General features: G+C 57.5%; 1 protein-coding gene across 3 annotated transcripts in view; it reads left to right on the forward strand.

The window, feature by feature from the left end:
- Positions 1-15300, forward strand: part of ptk2ba (protein tyrosine kinase 2 beta, a) — a 505509-nt gene that overhangs the window by 274644 nt on the left and 215565 nt on the right. The gene's annotated exons all lie outside the window — the stretch shown is intronic.

A 15300-nucleotide genomic window follows, 5' to 3' on the forward strand; every position in this document is an offset into this window, starting at 1 on the left:
ACTCTCGGAATGGGTGTCACTCTCGGACTGTGTGTCACTGTGAGGACTGGGCGACACTGTGAGGACTGGGTGTCACTCTCGGACTGGGTGTCATTCTCGGACTGGGTGTCAGTCTCGGACTGGGTGTCACTGTGAGGACTGCGTGTCACTCTTGGACTGAGTGTCACTCTCGGACTGGGTGTCACTGTGAGGACTGGGTTTCACTCTCGAACTGGGTGTCACTGTGCGCACTGGGTGTCACTGTGAGGACTGGGTGTCAGTCTCGGACTGGGTGTCAGTCTCGGACTGGGTGTCAGTCTCGGACTGGGTGTCAGTCTCGGACTGGGTGTCACTGTGAGGCCTGGGTGTCAATCTCGGACTGGGTGTCACTGTGCAAACTGGGTGTCACTGTGATGATCGGGTGTCACTGTGAGGCCTGGGTGTCAATCTCGGACTGGGTGTCACTGTGCAAACTGGGTGTCACTGTGATGATCGGGTGTCACTGTGAGGCCTGGGTGTCAATCTCGGACTGGGTGTCACTGTGCGAACTGGGTGTCACTGTGAGGACTGGATATCACTCTCAGACTGGATGTCTGTTATAACCTGCCTACTGACGATTGGCTGGGGACTAATGACTATCCCACAATCCTATGGGAGTATGAACTTCCCCAATGAGGGGGGGCGGAGAAACTCCTACTATAAATAAGCTGGTCAGTCCAGGAACCAAGAGGAAGGAGAAGGTAGCAAGGGAAGTTACTGCTACTGCTATGTATATGTTGTTATAGTAAATAAACTTTATTATTTTGTATCCTTAAAACTCGTGCTGGATTCTTTGGGGCCCTTACAAAAGTGTCACTCTCTGGGCTCGGTGTCACTCTGAGGACTGGGTGTCACTGAGGACTGGGTTTCACTCTCTGGGCTGGGTGTCACTCTGAGGACTGGGTGTCACTGTGAGGACTGGGTGTCACTGTGAGGACTGGGTGTCACTCTCGGACTGATTGTCACTGAGGACTGGGTCTCACTGTGAGGACTGGGTGTCATTCTCGGACTGGGTGTCACTCTGAGGACTGGGTGTCACTGTGAGGACTGGGTGTCACTCTGAGGACTGGGTTTCACTCTCTGGGCTGGGTGTCACTGTGAGGACTGGGTGTCACTGTGCGGACTGGGTGTCACTCTCGGACTGATTGTCACTGAGGACTGGGTCTCACTGTGAGGACTGGGTGTCATTCTCGGACTGGGTGTCACTGTGAGGACTGGGTGTCACTGAGGACTGGGTGTCACTGTGAGGACTGGGTGTCACTGTGAGGACTGGGTGTCCCTCTCGGAATGGGTGTCACTCTCGGACTGGGTGTCACTGTGAGGACTGGGTGTCACTGTGAGGACTGGGTGTCACTCTCGTACTGGGTGTCACTCTCGGACTGGGTGTCACTGTGATGACTGGGTGTCACTCTCGTACTGGGTGTCACTCTCGGACTGGGTGTCACTGTGAGGACTGGGAGTCACTGTGAGGACTGGGTGTCACTCTCGGACTGGGAGTCACTGTGAGGACTGGGTGTCACTCTCGGACTGGGTGTCACTCTCGGACTGGGTGTCACTGTGATGACTGGGTGTCACTCTCGGACTGGGTGTCACTCTCGGACTGGGTGTCACTGTGAGGACTGGGTTTCACTCTCGGACTGGGTGTCACTCTCGAACTGGGTGTCACTGTGAGCACTGGGTGTCACTGTGAGGACTGGGTGTCACTGTGAGGACTGGGTGTAATTGTGATGACTGGGTGTCACTGTGAGGACTGGGTGTCATTATTAGGACTGGGTGTCACTCTCAGACTGGGTGTCACTGTGAGGACTGGGTGTCACTCTCGGACTGGGTGTCACTCTCGGACTGGGTGTCACTGTGAGGACTGGGTGCCACTGTGAGGACTGGGTGTCACTCTCAGACTGGGTGTCACTGTGAGGACTGGGTGTCACTCTCGGACTGGGTGTCACTCTCGGACTGGGAGTCACTCTCGGACTGGGTGTCACTGTGAGCACTGGGTGTCACTGTGAGGACTGGATTTCACTCTCGAACTGTGTGTCACTGTGCGGACTGGGTGTCACTGTGAGAACTGGGTGACACTGTGAGCACTGGGTGACACTCTCGGACTGGGTGTCACTCTCGGACTGGGTGTCACTCTCGGACTGGGTGTCACTGTGAGGACTGGGTGCCACTCTCGGACTGGGTGTCAGTCTCGGACTGGGTGTCAGTCTCGGACTGGGTGTCACTGTGCGGACTGGGTATCACTCTCTGGGCTGGGTGTCACTGAGAACTGGGTGCCACTCTCGGACTGGGTGCCACTCTCGGACTGGGTGCCACTCTCGGACTGGGTGTCTCTGTGAGGACTGGGTGTCTCTGTGAGGACTGGGTGTCACTGTGAGGACTGGGTGTCACTTTCAGGACTGGGTGTCACTGTAAGGACTGGGTGTCACTGTTACGACTGGGTGTCACTGTGAGGACTGGGTGTGACTGTGAGGATTGGGTGTCACTCACGGACTGGGTGTCACTCTTGGACTGGGTGTCACTGTGAGGACTCGGTGTCACTGTGCGAACTGCGTGTCACTGTGAGGACTGGGTGTCAGTCTCGGACTGGGTGTCAGTCTCGGACTGGGTGTCACTGTGAGGACTGGGTGTCAATCTCGGACTGGGTGTCACTGTGCGAACTGGGTGTCACTCTCGGACTGGGCGTCACTCACGGACTGGGTGTCACTGTGAGGACTGGGTGTCACTGTGAGGACTGGGTGTCATTCTCGGACTGGGTGTCACTGTGAGGACTGGGTGTCATTCTCGGACTGGGTGTCACTGTGAGGACTGGGTGTCACTCTGAGGACTGGGTGTCACTGTGAGGACTGGGTGTCACTGAGGACTGGGTCTCACTGTGAGGACTGGGTGTCATTCTCGGACTGGGTGTCACTGTGAGGACTGGTTGTCACTGTGAGGACTGGGTGTCACTGTGAGGACTGGTTGTCACTCTCTGGGCTGGGTGTCACTCTGAGGACTGGGTGTCACTGTGAGGACTGGGTGTCACTGTGAGGATTGGGTGTCACTCTCTGGGCTGGGTGTCACTCTCGGACTGGGTGTCACTGTGAGGACCGGGTGTCACTGTGATGATCGGGTGTCACTGTGAGGACTGGGTGTAAATCTCGGACGGGGTGTCACTGTGAGGACTGGGTGTCATAATGAGGACTGGGTGTCACTCTCAGACTGGGTGTCACTGTGCAGACTTGGTATCACTGAGGATTGGGTGTCACTCTCGGACTGGGTGCCACTCTCGGACTGGGTGCCACTCTCGGTCTGGGTGTCACTGTGAGGACTGGGTGTCACTCTCGGACTGGGTGCCACTCTCGGACTGGGTGTCACCGTGAGGACTGGGTGTCACTGTGAGGACTGGGTGTCACTCTCGGACTTGGTGCCACTCTCGGACTGGGTGTCACTGTGAGGACTGGGTGTCACTCTCGGACTGGGTGTCACTCTCGGACTGGGTGTCACTCTCGGACTTGGTGCCACTTTGAGGACTGGGTGTCACTCTCGGACTGGGTGCCACTCCCTGGGCTGGGTGCCACTCTCGGACTGGGTGTCACTCTCGGACTGGGTGTCACTGTGAGGACTGGGTGTCACTCTCGGACTGGGTGCCACTCTCGGACTGGGTGTCCCTCTCGGAATGGGTGTCCCTCTCGGAATGGGTGTCACTTTGAGGACTGGGTGTCACTCTCGGACTGAGTGCCACTCTCGGAATGGGTGTCACCGTGAGGACTGGGTGTCACTGTGACGATTGGGTGTCACTCTCGGACTGGGTGACACTCTCGGACTGGGTGCCACTCTCGGACTGGGTGTCCCTCTCGGAATGGGTGTCACTCTCGGACTTGGTGTCACTGTGCGGACTGGGTGTCACTGTGAGGACTGGGTGTCACTCTCGGAATGGGTGTCACTCTCGGACTGGGTGTCACTGTGATGACTGGGAGTCACTCTCGGACTGGGTGTCACTCTCGGGCTGGGTGTCACTGTGCGGACTGGGTATCACTCTCTGGGCTGGGTGTCACTGTGAGGCCTGGGTGTCACTGTGAGGCCTGGGTGTCACTCTCTGGCCTGGGTGTCACTCTCGGACTTGGTGTCACTGTGAGGTCTGGGTGTCACTCTCTGGCCTGGGTGTCACTCTCGGACTGGGTGCCACTCACGGACTGGGTGTCAATCTTGGACTGGGTTTCACTGTGAGGACTGGGTGTCAATCTCGGACTTGGTGTCACTGTGCGAACTGGGTGTCACTGTGAGGCCTGGGTGTCACTCTCAGACTTGGTGTCACTGTGAGGACTGGGTGTCACTCTCTGGGCTGGGTGTCACTGTGAGGACTGGGTGTCACTGTGTGGACTGGGTGTCACTGTGTGGACTGGGTATCACTCACGGACTGGGCGTCACTCTTAGACTGGGTGTCACTCTCGGACTGGGTGTCACTGTGAGGACTTGGTTTCACTCTCGAACTGGGTGTCACTGTGAGGACTGGGTGTCACTGTGATGACTGGGTGTCACTGTGATGACTGGGTGTCACTGTGAGCACTGGGTGTCATAATGAGGACTGGGTGTCACTCTCAGACTGGGTGTCACTGTGAGGACTGGGTGTCACTCTCAGACTGGGTGTCACTGTGAGGACTGGGTGGGACTCTCGGTCTGGGTGTCAATCTCGGACTTGGTGTCACTGTGCGGACTGGGTGTCACTCGCAGACTGGGTGTCACTGTGCGGACTGGGTGTCACTCTCGGACTGGGTATCACTGTGAGGACTGGGTGTCACTCTCAGACTGGGTGTCTCTCTCGGACTGGGTGTCACTGTGCGGACTGGGTGTCACTCTCGGACTGGGTGTCTCTCTCGGACTGGGTGTCACTGTGAGGACTGGGCGGGACTCTCGGGCTGGGTGTCAGTCTCGGACTGGGTGTCGCTGTGCGGACTGGGTGTCACTGTGAGGACTGGGTGTCACTGTGCGGACTGGTGGCCACTGTGAGGCCTGGGTGTCACTCTCGGACTTGGTGTCACTGTGAGGACTGGGTGTCACTCTCTGGGCTGGGTGTCACTGTGAGGACTGGGTGTCATTGTGTGGACTGGGTGTCACTCACGGACTGGGCGTCACTCTTGGACTGGGTGTCACTGTCGGACTGGGTGTCACTCTCGGACTGGGTGTCACTGTGAGGACTTGGTTTCACTCTTGAACTGGGTGTCACTGTGATGACTGGGTGTCACTGTGATGACTGGGTGTCACTGTGAGCACTGGGTGTCATTATGAGGACTGGGTGTCCTTATGAGGACTGGGTGTCACTCTCAGACTGGGTGTCACTGTGAGGACTGGGTGTCACTCGCAGACTGGGTGTCATTATGAGGACTGGGTGTCACTCTCAGACTGGGTGTCACTGTGAGGACTGGGTGTCACTCTCGGACTGGGTGTCACTCTCGGACTGGGTGTCACTCTCGGACTGTGTGTCACTGTGAGGACTGGGTGGGACTCTCGGACTGAGTGTCACTCTCAGACTGGGTGTCACTCTCGGGCTGGGTGTCAGTCTCGGACTGGGTGTCACTGTGCGGACTGGGTGTCACTGTGCGGACTGGGTATCACTCTTTGGGCTGGGTGTCACTGTGAGGACTGGTGATCACTGTGAGGACTGGGTGTCACTGTGAGGATTGAGTGTCACTCACGGACTGGGTGTCACTGTGAGGACTGAGTGTCACTCACGGACTGGGTGTCACTCTTGGACTGGGTGTCACTGTGAGGACTGGGTGTCAATCTCGGACTGGGTGTCACTGTGAGGATTGGGTGTCACACACGGACTGGTTTTCACTCTTGGACTGGGTGTCACTGTGAGGACTGTGTGTCAATCTCGGACTGGGTGTCAGTCTCGGACTGGGTGTCACTGTGAGGACTGGGTGTCACTCTCGGACTGGGTGTCAGTCTCGGACTGGGTGTCACTGTGAGGACTGGGGGTCACTCACGGACTGGGTGTCACTCTTGGACTGGGTGTCACTGTGAGGACTGGGTGTCAATCTCGGACTGGGTGTCACTGTGAGGATTGGGTGTCACACACGGACTGGTTTTCACTCTTGGACTGGGTGTCACTGTGAGGACTGGGTGTCACTCTCGGACTGTGTGTCAATCTCGGACTGGGTGTCAGTCTCGGACTGGGTGTCACTGTGAGGACTGGGTGTCACTCTCGGACTGGGTGCCACTCTCGGACTGGGTGTCACTGTGAGGACTGGGTGTCACTCTCGGACTGGGTGTCAGTCTCGGACTGGGTGTCACTGTGAGGACTGGGTGTCAATCTCGGACTGGGTGTCACTGTGCAAACTGGGTGTCACTGTGAGGACTGGGTGTCACTGTGAGGACTGGATGTCACTCTCAGACTGGGTGTCACTCTCTGGGCTCGGTGTCACTCTGAGGACTGGGTGTCACTGTGAGGACTGGGTTTCACTCTCTGGGCTGGGTGTCACTGTGAGGAATGGGTGTCACTGTGCGGACTGGGTGTCACTGTGAGGACTGGGTGTCACTGTGAGGACTGGGTGTCAGTGTGAGGACTGGGTGTCACTGTGAGCACTGGGTGTCATTATGAGGACTGGGTGTCACTCTCAGACTGGGTGTCACTGTGAGGACTGGGTGTCACTCTCAGACTGGGTGTCTCTCTCGGACTGGGTGTCACTCTCGGACTGGGTGTCACTGTGAGGACTGGGTGGGACTCTCGGTCTGGGTGTCAGTCTCGGACTGGGTGTCACTGTGCGGACTGGATGTCACTCTCAGACTGGGTGTCACTCTCAGACTGGGTGTCACTCTCAGACTGGGTGTCACTCTCGGACTGGGTGTCACTCTCGGTCTGGGTGTCACTGTGAGGACTGGGTGGGACTCTCGGGCTGGGTGTAAGTCTCAGACTGGGTGTCACTGTGCGGACTGGGTGTCACTGTGCGGACTGGGTATCACTCTCTGGGCTGGGTGTCACTGTGAGGACTGGGTGTCACTGTGAGGACTGAGTGTCACTCACAGACTGGTTTTCACTCTTGGACTGGGTGTCACTGTGAGGACTGGGTGTCAATCTCGGACTGGGTGTCACTCTCGGACTGGGTGTCACTGTGAGGATTGGGTGTCACACACGGACTGGTTTTCACTCTTGGACTGGGTGTCACTGTGAGGACTGGGTGTCACTCTCGGACTGGGTGTCAGTCTCGGACTGGGTGTCACTGTGAGGACTGGGTGCCACTGTGAGGCCTGGATATCACTCTCAGACTGGCTGTCACTCTCTGGGCTCGGTGTCACTCTGAGGACTGGGTGTCACTGTGAGGACTGGGTTTCACTCTCTGGGCTGGGTGTCACTGTGAGGACTGGGTGTCACTGGGTGGACTGGGTGTCACTGTGCGGACTGGGTGTCACTGTGCGGACTGGGTGTCACTGTGCGGACTGGGTGTCACTGTGCGGACTGGGTGTTACTGTGAGGACTGGGTGTCACTCTCGGATGGGGTGTCACTCTCCGACTGGGTGTCACTGTGAAGACTGGGTGTTACTGTGAGGACTGGGAGTCACTCTCGGACTGGGTGTCACTCTCGGACTGGGTGTCACTGTGAGGACTGGGTGTCACTGTGAGGACTGGGTGTAAATCTCAGACTGGGTGTCACTGAGCACTGGGTGTCACTGTGAGGACTGGGTGTCACTGTGAGGACTGGGTGTCACTCTCTGGGCTGGGTGTCACTCTGAGGGCTGAGTGTCACTCTCAGAACTGGGTGTCACTGTGTGGACTGGGTGTCTCTGTGAAGACTGGGTGTTACTGTGAGGACTTGGTATCACTCTCGGATGGGGTCACTGTGCAAACTGGGTGTCACTGTGAGGACTGGATGTCACTCTCAGACTGGGTGTCACTCTCTGGGCTCGGTGTCACTCTGAGGACTGGGTGTCACTGTGAGGACTGGATGTCACTCTCAGACTGGGTGTCACTCTCTGGGCTCGGTGTCACTCTGAGGACTGGGTGTCACTGTGAGGACTGGATGTCACTCTCAGACTGGGTGTCACTCTCTGGGCTCGGTGTCACTCTGAGGAATGTGTGTCACTGTGCGGACTGGGTGTCACTGTGAGGACTGGGTGTCACTGTGAGGACTGGGTGTCACTGTGAGGACTGGGTGTCACTGTGAGCACTGGGTGTCATTATGAGGACTGGGTGTCACTCTCAGACTGGGTGTCTCTCTCGGACTGGGTGTCACTCTCGGACTGGGTGTCACTGTGAGGACTGGGTGGGACTCTCGGTCTGGGTGTCAGTCTCGGACTGGGTGTCACTGTGCGGACTGGATGTCACTCTCAGACTGGGTGTCACTCTCAGACTGGGTGTCACTCTCAGACTGGGTGTCACTCTCGGACTGGGTGTCACTCTCGGTCTGGGTGTCACTGTGAGGACTGGGTGGGACTCTCGGGCCGGGTGTCAGTCTCAGACTGGGTGTCACTGTGCGGACTGGGTGTCACTGTGCGGACTGGGTATCACTCCCTGGGCTGGGTGTCACTGTGAGGACTGGGTGTCACTGTGAGGACTGAGTGTCACTCACAGACTGGTTTTCACTCTTGGACTGGGTGTCACTGTGAGGACTGGGTGTCAATCTCGGACTGGGTGTCACTCTCGGACTGGGTGTCACTGTGAGGATTGGGTGTCACACACGGACTGGTTTTCACTCTTGGACTGGGTGTCACTGTGAGGACTGGGTGTCACTCTCGGACTGGGTGTCAGTCTCGGACTGGGTGTCACTGTGAGGACTGGGTGTCACTGTGAGGACTGGGTGTCACTGTGAGGCCTGGATATCACTCTCAGACTGGCTGTCACTCTCTGGGCTCGGTGTCACTCTGAGGACTGGGTGTCACTGTGAGGACTGGGTTTCACTCTCTGGGCTGGGTGTCACTGTGAGGACTGGGTGTCACTGGGTGGACTGGGTGTCACTGTGCGGACTGGGTGTCACTGTGTGGACTGGGTGTCACTGTGCGGACTGGGTGTCACTGTGCGGACTGGGTGTTACTGTGAGGACTGGGTGTCACTCTCGGATGGGGTGTCACTCTCCGACTGGGTGTCACTGTGAAGACTGGGTGTTACTGTGAGGACTGGGTGTCACTCTCGGACTGGGTGTCACTCTCGGACTGGGTGTCACTGTGAGGACTGGGTGTAAATCTCAGACTGGGTGTCACTGAGCACTGGGTGTCACTGTGAGGACTGGGTGTCACTGTGAGGACTGGGTGTCACTCTCTGGGCTGGGTGTCACTCTGAGGGCTGAGTGTCACTCTCAGAACTGGGTGTCACTGTGTGGACTGGGTGTCTCTGTGAAGACTGGGTGTTACTGTGAGGACTTGGTATCACTCTCGGATGGGGTCACTGTGCAAACTGGGTGTCACTGTGAGGACTGGATGTCACTCTCAGACTGGGTGTCACTCTCTGGGCTCGGTGTCACTCTGAGGACTGGGTGTCACTGTGAGGACTGGATGTCACTCTCAGACTGGGTGTCACTCTCTGGGCTCGGTGTCACTCTGAGGACTGGGTGTCACTGTGAGGACTGGATGTCACTCTCAGACTGGGTGTCACTCTCTGGGCTCGGTGTCACTCTGAGGAATGTGTGTCACTGTGCGGACTGGGTGTCACTGTGAGGACTGGGTGTCACTGTGAGGACTGGGTGTCACTGTGAGGACTGGGTGTCACTGTGAGCACTGGGTGTCATTATGAGGACTGGGTGTCACTCTCAGACTGGGTGTCTCTCTCGGACTGGGTGTCACTCTCGGACTGGGTGTCACTGTGAGGACTGGGTGGGACTCTCGGTCTGGGTGTCAGTCTCGGACTGGGTGTCACTGTGCGGACTGGATGTCACTCTCAGACTGGGTGTCACTCTCAGACTGGGTGTCACTCTCAGACTGGGTGTCACTCTCGGACTGGGTGTCACTCTCGGTCTGGGTGTCACTGTGAGGACTGGGTGGGACTCTCGGGCCGGGTGTCAGTCTCAGACTGGGTGTCACTGTGCGGACTGGGTGTCACTGTGCGGACTGGGTATCACTCCCTGGGCTGGGTGTCACTGTGAGGACTGGGTGTCACTGTGAGGACTGAGTGTCACTCACAGACTGGTTTTCACTCTTGGACTGGGTGTCACTGTGAGGACTGGGTGTCAATCTCGGACTGGGTGTCACTCTCGGACTGGGTGTCACTGTGAGGATTGGGTGTCACACACGGACTGGTTTTCACTCTTGGACTGGGTGTCACTGTGAGGACTGGGTGTCACTCTCGGACTGGGTGTCAGTCTCGGACTGGGTGTCACTGTGAGGACTGGGTGTCAATCTCGGACTGGGTGTCACTGTGCGAACTGGGTGTCACTGTGAGGACTGGGTGTCACTGTGAGGCCTGGATATCACTCTCAGACTGGCTGTCACTCTCTGGGCTCGGTGTCACTCTGAGGACTGGGTGTCACTGTGAGGACTGGGTTTCACTCTCTGGGCTGGGTGTCACTGTGAGGACTGGGTGTCACTGGGAGGACTGGGTGTCACTGTGCGGACTGGGTGTCACTGTGCGGACTGGGTGTCACTGTGCGGACTGGGTGTCACTGTGAAGACTGGGTGTTACTGTGAGGACTGGGTGTCACTCTCGGATGGGGTGTCACTCTCCGACTGGGTGTCACTGTGAAGACTGGGTGTTACTGTGAGGACTGGGTGTCACTCTCGGACTGGGTGTCACTCTCGGACTGGGTGTCACTGTGAGGACTGGGTGTAAATCTCAGACTGGGTGTCACTGAGCACTGGGTGTCACTGTGAGGACTGGGTGTCACTGTGAGGACTGGGTGTCACTGTGAGGACTGGGTGTCACTCTCTGGGCTGGGTGTCACTCTGAGGGCTGAGTGTCACTCTCAGAACTGGGTGTCACTGTGTGGACTGGGTGTCTCTGTGAAGACTGGGTGTTACTGTGAGGACTTGGTATCACTCTCGGATGGGGTGTCACTCTCCGACTGGATGTCATTGTGAAGACTGGGTGTTACTGTGAGGACTGGGTGTCACTCTCGGATGGGGTGTCACTCTTGGACTGGGTGTCACTGTGAGGACTGGATGTCACTGTGAGTACTTGGTGTCACTCTCGGACTGGGTGTCACTCTCGGACTGGGTGTCACTGTGAGGACTGGGTGTAAATCTCGGACTGGGTGTCACTGTGAGGACTGGGTGTCACTCGCAGACTGGGTGTCACTGTGAGGACTGGGTTTCACTTTCAGGACTGGGTGTCACTGTAAGGACTGGGTGTCACTGTTACGACTGGGTGTCACTGTGAGGACTGGGTGACACTGTGAGGACTGGGTGTCACTGTGAGGACTGGGTGTCACTGTGAGGACTTGGTGTCACTGTGAGGACTGTGTGTCACTCTCTGGGCTGGGTGTCACTGTGAGGACTGGGTGTCACTATGAGGACTTGGTGTCACTGTGAGGACTGGGTGTCACTCTCTGGGCTGGGTGTCACTGTGAGGACTGGGTGTCACTGTGAGGACTGGGTGTCACTCTCAGACTGGGTGTCACTCTCAGACTGGGTGTCACTCTCAGACTGGGTGTCACTCTCGGACTGGGTGTCACTCTCGGTCTGGGTGTCACTGTGAGGACTGGGTGGGACTCTCGGGCCGGGTGTCAGTCTCAGACTGGGTGTCACTGTGCGGACTGGGTGTCACTGTGCGGACTGGGTATCACTCTCTGGGCTGGGTGTCACTGTGAGGACTGGGTGTCACTGTGAGGACTGAGTGTCACTCACAGACTGGTTTTCACTCTTGGACTGGGTGTCACTGTGAGGACTGGGTGTCAATCTCGGACTGGGTGTCACTCTCGGACTGGGTGTCACTGTGAGGATTGGGTGTCACAGACGGACTGGTTTTCACTCTTGGACTGGGTGTCACTGTGAGGACTGGGTGTCACTCTCGGACTGGGTGTCAGTCTCGGACTGGGTGTCACTGTGAGGACTGGGTGTCAATCTCGGACTGGGTGTCACTGTGCGAACTGGGTGTCACTGTGAGGACTGGGTGTCACTGTGAGGCCTCGATATCACTCTCAGACTGGCTGTCACTCTCTGGGCTCGGTGTCACTCTGAGGACTGGGTGTCACTGTGAGGACTGGGTTTCACTCTCTGGGCTGGGTGTCACTGTGAGGACTGGGTGTCACTGGGAGGACTGGGTGTCACTGGGAGGACTGGGTGTCACTGTGCGGACTGGGTGTCACTGTGCGGACTGGGTGTCACTGTGCGGACTGGGTGTCACTGTGAAGACTGGGTGTTACTGTGAGGACTGGGTGTCACTCTCGGATGGGGTGTCACTCTCCGACTGGGTGTCACTGTGAAGACTGGGTGTTATTGTGAGGACTGGGTGTCACTCTCGGACTGGGTGTCACTCTCGGACTGGGTGTCACTGTGAGGACTGGGTGTAAATCTCAGACTGGGTGTCACTGAGCACTGGGTGTCACTGTGAGGACTGGGTGTCACTGTGAGGACTGGGTGTCACTCTCTGGGCTGGGTGTCACTCTGAGGGCTGAGTGTCACTCTCAGAACTGGGTGTCACTGTGTGGACTGGGTGTCTCTGTGAAGACTGGGTGTTACTGTGAGGACTTGGTATCACTCTCGGATGGGGTGTCACTCTCCGACTGGGTGTCATTGTGAAGACTGGGTGTTACTGTGAGGACTGGGTGTCACTCTCGGATGGGGTGTCACTCTCGGACTGGGTGTCACTGTGAGGACTGGATGTCACTGTGAGTACTTGGTGTCACTCTCGGACTGGGTGTCACTCTCGGACTGGGTGTCACTGTGAGGACTGGGTGTAAATCTCGGACTGGGTGTCACTGTGAGGACTGGGTGTCACTCGCAGACTGGGTGTCACTGTGAGGACTGGGTTTCACTTTCAGGACTGGGTGTCACTGTTACGACTGGGTGTCACTGTGAGGACTGGGTGTCACTGTGAGGACTGGGTGTCACTGTGAGGACTTGGTGTCACTGTGAGGACTGTGTGTCACTCTCTGGGCTGGGTGTCACTGTGAGGACTGGGTGTCACTATGAGGACTTGGTGTCACTGTGAGGACTGGGTGTCACTCTCTGGGCTGGGTGTCACTGTGAGGACTGGGTGTCACTGTGAGGACTGGGTGTCACTGTGAGGACTGGGTGTCACTCTCTGGGCTGGGTGTCACTGTGAGGATTGTCTGTCACTGTGAGGACTGTGTGTCACTCTTGGACTGGGTTTCACTGTGCGGACTGGGTGTCACTGTGAAGACTGGGTGTCACTATGAGGACTGGGTGTCACTCTCGGACTGGGTGTCACTGTGTGGACTGGGTGTCACTCTCGGACTGGGTGTCTCTCTGGGCTGGGTGTCACTGTAATGACTGGGTGTTACTCTCGGACTGGGTGTTACTCTCAGACTGTGTGTCACTGTGAGAACTGGGTGTTAGTCTCGGACTGGGTGTCACTGTGAGGACTGGGTGTCACTGTGAGGACTGGGTGTCAATCTCAGACTGGGTGTCTCTCTCTGGACTGGGTGACATTCTGGGACTGGGTGTCACTCTCGGACTGGGTGTCACTGTGAGGACAGGGTGTCACTCTCAGACTGGGTGTCAGTCTCGGACTGGGTGTCACTGTGATGACTGGGGGTCACTCTCTGTGCTGGGTGTCACTCTCGGACTGGGTGTCACTCTCGGACTGGGTGTCACTCTCGGACTGGGTGTCACTCTCTGGGCTGGGAGTCACTCTCTGGGCTGGGTGTCACTCTCTGGGCTGGGTGTCACTGTGAGGACTGGGTGTCAATGTGAGGACTGGGTGTCACTGTGAGGACTGGGTGTTATTATCGGACTGGGTGTCACCCTCGGACTGGGTGTCACATTCTGTGCTGGGTGTCACTCTCTGGGCTGGGTGTCACTCTCGGACTGGGTGTCACTCTCGGGCTGGGTGTCACTCTCAGACTGGGTGTCACTCTCAGGACTGGGTGTCACTGTGCGGACTGGGTGTCACTTTCGGACTGGGTGTCACTCTCGTGCTGGGTGTCACTCTCAGAACTGGGTGTTACTCTCTGGGCTGGGTGCCACTTTCAGGACTGGGTGTCACTCTGAGGACTGGATGTCACTCTCGGGCTGGGTGTCATTGTCAGAACTGGGTGTCACTGTGAGGACTGGGTGTCAGTCTGTGGACTGGGTGTCAGTCTCGGACTGGGTGTCACTGTGAGGACAGGGTGTCACTCTCAGACTGGGTGTCAGTCTCGAACTGGGTGTCACTCTGATGACTGGGTGTCACTCTCTGTGCTGGGTGTCACTCTCGGACTGGGTGTCACTCTCGGACTGGGTGTCACATTCTGGGCTGGGTGTCACTCTCTGGGCTGGGTGTCACTCTCGGACTGGGTTTCACACTCGGACTGGGTGTCACTCTCAGAATGGGTGTCACTCTCAGACTGGGTGTCACTCTCAGGACTGGGTGTCACCCTTGGACTGGGTGTCACATTCTGGGCTGGGTGTCACTCTCTGGGCTGGGTGTCACTCTCGGACTGTGTGTCACTCTCGGACTGGGTGTCACTCTCGGACTGGGTGTCACTCAGACTGGGTGTCACTCTCAGGACTGGGTGTCACTGTGCGGACTGGGTGTCACTTTCGGACTGGGTGTCACTCTCGGGCTGGGTGTCATTCTCGGGCTGGGTGTCACTCTCGGACTGGGTGTCACTGTGAGGACTGGGTGTCACTCTCAGGACTGGGTGTCACTGTGACGACTGGGTGTCACTCTCGGACTGGGTGTCACTCTCGGACTTGGTGTCACTGTGAGGTCTGGGTGTCACTCTCGGACTGGGTGTCACTGTGAGGACTGGGTGTCACTCTCAGACTGGGTGTCACGCTCGGACTGTGTGTCACTCTCGGACTGGGTGTCACTCTCTGGGCTGGGTGTCACTGTGCGAACTGGGTGTCACTGTGAGGACTGGTGGCCACTGTGAGGACCGGGTGTCAATCTCGGACTGGGTGTCACTCTCAGGGCTGGGTGTCACTGTGAGGATTGGGTGTCACTCACGGACTGGGTGTCACTGTGAGGACTGGGTGTCAATCTCGGACTGGGTGTCAATCTTGGACTGGGTGTCACTGTGAGGACTGGGTGTCAATCTCGGACTGGGTGTCACTGTGCGAACTGGGTGTCACTGTGAGGACTGGGTGTCACTCTCGGACTGGGTGTCACTCTCGGACTGGGTGTTAATCTCGGACTGGGTGTCACTGTGCGAACTGGGTGTCACTGTGAGGACTGGGTGTCAATCTCGGACTGGGTGTCACTGTGCGAACTGG

The sequence above is a fragment of the Scyliorhinus torazame genome, chromosome 1 (genome assembly GCF_047496885.1).
Source record: "Scyliorhinus torazame isolate Kashiwa2021f chromosome 1, sScyTor2.1, whole genome shotgun sequence".
NCBI lineage: Eukaryota > Metazoa > Chordata > Chondrichthyes > Carcharhiniformes > Scyliorhinidae > Scyliorhinus > Scyliorhinus torazame.